The following is a 6,023-nucleotide window of genomic DNA, read 5'->3' as shown; positions in this document are numbered from 1 at the left end:
ACTGGTTTGTTCCACTGGACAATGAAGCCTTTCTGTGAGCCTCTCTCTGGGCACGTACACAACGCGGCCGTTGGGGGGGGAGGGGACAGGCAGGTCATTGATAACAACAGTTCCCAGACTTCCTAGAGTAAGGAATTTTCAAATCCAGACATATTTGCATTGTTTTATTTACCAATTCTCTGTACCTCCTTTCATAGTGGCGAAAGAACTCCAGGCACCAGACCAAAAACAAATAAACAAACAAAAAATACATGTATGTATGAAAGGGAAGTTTCTCGGTCTCTCCCTGCTCTCCTCCTTTGAATTATGTTCTTTTATTCATTCTGCATCTAGTTATTCTGAGTCTCCTGTGTGTTAGTCATTGGAAATAGACACGGTCCTACCCCTCATGGGGGATACAGATGTTAAGTTGTTTCTAATTTTTTTTTTAAGAGAGCTCCTGTGTGAATATGGATACGTGATATATATTCTCCCATTTCTAAACACACAAGTGGTGATTTACTCTACAGACACTCTTGTGTTTTGTTTCATTCCTGTAACAGTACCTGGAGGATGTTTTGTTTTGTTTTTGTTTTTGTTTTTGTTTTTTCTGTACAACATTCTCTTTTCCTTTTCAAATAACACCCTGATTTTATCTTGGGGAATCACTTTCTCACTTTGCATGTTCCTTGCGGGAATGCAAATCATCTGGTAATCAAGGGTTGGGCCCGAGACCCCGGACCAAAGCTCACTCTCTCTTCACAGTGAATTTCAACCCAAAGGACTGAGGATTGAAACAATGATATCCAGACAACGTGACGGAGTGAAAGCTGATGTTGAGTGGTCTGGAGTTACTAATTTGTCATCTTCTCTCCAACCTCCTGGCCATTCTGTGACTTATGATGCTCCAATTTCTTTTTTTTTCCCTCGAGCTCTCCAGAATTGATCTCTTCTGCTTGTTAACCAAGATGTTTAGCCCAAGACATACAGTCTATCAGCATACATACACCCATCTCATTCTTTGTTAGTATCTGAAAGACATTTGGGTCTATCCGTGTACTTGCTGACTCCACTATCTGACGCAGAGCATCCTATGAAACATTTTGTAGGCTTTCAAAATGGTGTAAAATGAAGAAGCAATTACCATATAATTTATACAGAAAAATCTTGAGTGTTCCCTAGACCCTGAAGATAACTTCTTAGGCTTTTCCAATACCCGAGGACACATCTTTCTAACAGATGAACAAAATAAATGGAAATAAAGCACAGATGCTTGCCAACACAGTTCAAAGCAATGGCGGCTGAATGCTGAGATGCTGAGTGTGTTTCCCAGGGAAGGAGCTAAGCTGGTGGGGTCTCTCTCCCCGGGCAGGACGTGCTGCCTCTGTAAGGTCTCCCTGCAAAACACACAACATGATTTTCTCTTTTCAACTTTTCTAGCAAAAGTGAAAATCCTCTTCAGATCTCATTTGATTTGCAAAAAGAAGTACTAACGTAGGTCATTCATAAACGCGAAGGGGCATAAAGCAAAGTTTCAGAAAGTGAGAATGCCTGGATCGTAGTTTCTTGAGCTGTCGCTTACTACTGGACATTTAAGATGTTTCCGGTATTCCATCCACAGCTACTTCAGAATATATATCTACACACACAATATACTCTTGTATAGTCTTTGGACAGATACATGAATATGTTTTGAGGGATAAATTTCCAGAAGTCAAACCTCTGGGTCAAAGGATATTTTTATACATTTTTAATAACATCAAACATTGCCAAAGGCCTTCACGTGAGGATGATTGTGTTATTGTAACTATCAATCAAGAAGATAACTAATGAAAAAGTTTTAATGATGCTTTATTTGTAACAACTCTTTATGGTTGTCAAATGAAAATGGAAGTCTTGCTGAACTTAGAAAACTGGGAAGATAAATGTAAACACACAAAAAAGCCAACAACCAAGTAGCTTATGATCATCTCACCCATAGTGGTAGAATTGTATCTGCCCATTGTCGTTACATTTTTGTCCAGTTCTTGCAAGTGTTTGTAAAAACGATTAGTATCAATAAGCAATACCATCATAGCTAGAAGTAGAGGCCATTCAATGCATGTTTTGAATTCTGAATATGTGGGATTTTCTACTTACATTTTTTATTTCCAGTTTAATTGCTAGTGGTAAGAGAACCTAGTCTGTATGGTTACAGGGTTTTCCAGTTTGCTGGGACTTGCTTCATGGACCCCTGTATGTTCAGTTCTCATTGCATTTCTCTGTGTCTTTGAAGAGTATGGTCTCTACTTTTGAGCAGCATTCTTTGTACTTGGTTCAAATTGGGTTTGCTCATTGTGCCATTCAAATATGCAACCTTATTGATTTTCTTTTTCAGTAACAGAGAAAGGTATGTTAAAATTCCCTACTATGATTTGGATTTGTCTGTTTCTCCTTCTAATTCTGACAGTTTTTGCTTCACATGGTCTGAGGCTCAGTTGTTAGGTAGATATAAATTTAGAATAGTTGTATTTTCCTGGTGGGTTACATATTGATTATTAAAATGGTTCCTCCTCAACTCTAGTTGTATTTTTGACTTAAGTGTATTTTTTTTAAGATTTACTTATTTATTTGACAGAGAGAGATTACAAGTAGGCAGAGAGGCAGGCAGAGAGAGAAAGGAGGAAGCAGGCTCCCTGCTGAGCAGAGAGCCCGATGTGGGGTTCAATCCCAGGACCCTGAGATCATGACCTGAGCCGAAAGCAGCGGCTTAACCCACTGAGCCACCCAGGACCCTGACTTAAGTGTATTTTTTGTTATTTCACAACTTTCCTTTTGTTAGTTTATATGGCATAAAATTTTCTTCTCTTTAAAATTTTGCTTTTAGCCTATCCCTTGTAAATAGCTTGTAGTGAATTTGTTTTCTTTTGTTTTTTAACCTAGTCGAATAGTCTTTGTCATTTAAATAGAGCATTTAGTACATTTATAGTTAATGTAATTATTGATATATTACAGAATGTTATTTGTCTAGCCTGTTTTTCTTTTCTTTTACTTTTTTTATAATATTATTTTGGGTTAGAGAGCTCTGAATCATCTCATATTTTTCTCAAGGAGTTTGAAAGTTTTATTGACATTGTTCTGTTATTTATATGGTTATTACATCTATTCTTGACTTAATAAAGTAAATTATTAGTATTTTTAACTTGCTTATGGATAATCTGAGGACTTTAATGCTAGCCACTTTTTTTTTTAAAGATTTTATTTATTTATTTGACAGAGAGAGATCACAGTAGGAGAGAGGAAGGGAAGAGATCACAGAGAGAGAGGAAGGGAAGCATGCCCCCTGCTGAGCAGAGAGCCCGATGTGGGACTCGATCCCAGGACCCTGAGATCATGACCTGAGCCGAAGGCAGCGGCTTAACCCACTGAGCCCCCCAGGCGCCCCTAATGCTAGCCACTTTAATGCTATTTATCCCCTATGAATTAATATGACATTGTGCACTTTAATCTTATGCATGAGAAAAGCAAATTAAACATTCGAGTTGTTGTTTTGTATATTTACTATCCATTTTGACATATCCACCTATTTTCCATTTTTGCTGCTTTTCAGTCTTTTCTGCATCTCTGTTCTTTCATCTGGGGTAATCTTTCTTCCATTTAAAAGACCCTCTTTAATATATTCTTTAGTGAGCATCTGCTGGTGACAAATTCTTTTAGTCTTTTAGAATGAAAATGTCTTTATTTTGCCTTCATTGGGAATTAATTTTTTTAATTTGCCAGTTTGACAAGTGATAATGGTATCATACTGCTTTAATTTGCATATATTTTATGTATTTACTACCTATTCTCTTTCTTCTCTTAGGTATTTAATTTCTTTATAAAGTTAAAAGCAATTTTTTTTTTCAGGAGACGAGGAGAGGCTAAAATATTCACATAATTGAGATGAAGGTAGTAGGATTTATGTTTTTAGTAATGGATTTGCTTATTTTGCAGGTGTGTCCCTGCACACACAAAGACACAGGATCTAAGGGCTGTTTCTGGCTAAAAAACTAACTCTTCATATGGACAAGTATGTTATTAATGACATCAAGGCTTTTAAACCATTCCTGACAGTCACTCTTATTTCACATGGCCAACTCCTGGGCCAACTTTTCCACAACTGTGTGACACCTTGGGCATTTCTCTCTCTTCCCCTACAATGTTTCAGAAGAGGTACTCTTTCTTCTGAGGTTGTTTTGGAGGGAAGAAATAATCTTAGGTCAATAAAGGCTCACCATTCAACCAGGCATTTGACTTTGAGCACTTGCATGAAGAGTTGTCTTCATTCCCTGATCCATCGTGCCTCCATTTAAGTAATATATTTTTGAGTAAGAGAGCACCCTCAAACTAGTGGCTTGAAACAATTATGAAGTATTACCCTTCCCAAAATTTGCATCAGGAATTCTGGTAGAGCTCATCTGGGCAGTTCTTCTGTTCCATATGGGTGGGCTGGGCTGAGCTGGGCTGGGCTGGAATGTAGAAGATGTGACTGCTTGTCTCGCATTCCAGTTCAGTACTTTTCCATGTGTCCTTTCTTTCTCCGTGTGTGTCTTCTCATTTACTATTCTGGCCTAAACTTCTTTAGAGCTTGACATCTGGCTTCCTACACTGAAAGTGAGGCCCTTAAGAGGTCCTTTGAAGACCTTGAACAGAGCTGACAGAATATCACTTCCACCATTATCATTGGTCATAGCAGATCACAGTACAGGCCCAGATTCAGGGGAGGGGAAATTGAATCTACCTCTTGGTCATTGGTGTGGCATGTGCACCCAGGAATGGAAGAAATTGATGGAAGCCATCTTTGGGTACTATTCACTACTCTCTGTTAGCACGTATTTCATATTTCTTTTCTGAAGACCAGAACACATTGCTTCTTTCAAACTTGTATTTATTTTAAAGCATAAATTAGAACATGAGTCGCGCATATGCTTACCCACTTGGTCCTCTCCTTATTGACTAAAGATAGAACAGACTTGTTCTAAACAGGCTGCAGTTAATGCAAAGTATGTAGGCCACCCCTATAGAAGCTTGCTTTATAATCAAGAATTCATGTAATGTTTCAGTTTTTCATTTGCTTCAGCCCTCCTGGTATTAGCCAATAAAAGAATTATAGTTTTAATAACTAGTTGACACAGCTGATTTTATCGATTTTAATAAATAATCAAACATGCCTAAAAGCAAAAACATCAAACAAATGATTTAAATCCCTAAAACCTTGCCTGTGCTAATCACGAAACTCAGTTAAATGACTAAGATAAAAACAGATTAGTGTCATTAGGCAAAAAAAGAACACGTACCAATTACAGAATATAAGTCTTATCAGTTTGCTTAATAAAAACCTGAAATGCTAAACGAGCAGCTGCGCTCATACACATTTGTGCAGTGCTTCAGCCTCTTGGGTTAAATAGTCATCCAAGGGAAACCGATAACCATAGCGAACGGAAGAGCAAGAGCGTATCGATTGAGTGCCTGCCCTTCCCTCCCCGTGTCCACTCTTTTGTAAGTCTTAGGAGTCCTCTGAAGTTGAGGCAGATGGAAACTGAGATTCACAGAGATGAAGCAAGTAGTTCAAGGATGTACAGCTTCTGAGAGATGGAAGTGGGATTCAAACCCAGGACTTGATGCTTCCCAAAGTCCCTGTGGTTTCCTGTTCCCATGCTGCCTCTCAAAGGGTGCACAGTTGTACTTGGGACATATGACTGGGGTCATCCTGGGGCCAGTCTCTTCTATTCTCTGTTGGTGCTCTTGACAGACAATGGAACAGGGATGGATGCTGCTTACACTGATGTCATTATCATGTCTTAGGGTTTCTGCTAAACCTCCGGGACTCCTTTTCAATAACCTATTTATAATTTCATCCTATGTAATCTCGTAGGAATAATTTGTTTCTGAGAAATATACGTATTATAGAACACTGGCTTTTACACTTTGGGTAAAAGTGTTACTTGGTGTTACTTGATGGCTCTTTTCTTTTTTGTGCTTTGGCTTCTTTGACGCTGTGGTGAAGATTCCTGAGATTCATGCTT

This window comes from Mustela nivalis (genome assembly GCF_964662115.1).
Source record: "Mustela nivalis genome assembly, chromosome: 1".
NCBI classification, from domain to species: domain Eukaryota; kingdom Metazoa; phylum Chordata; class Mammalia; order Carnivora; family Mustelidae; genus Mustela; species Mustela nivalis.
The sequence above is the reverse complement of the archived record's forward strand: the minus strand, read 5'-3'. Positions refer to the sequence as shown.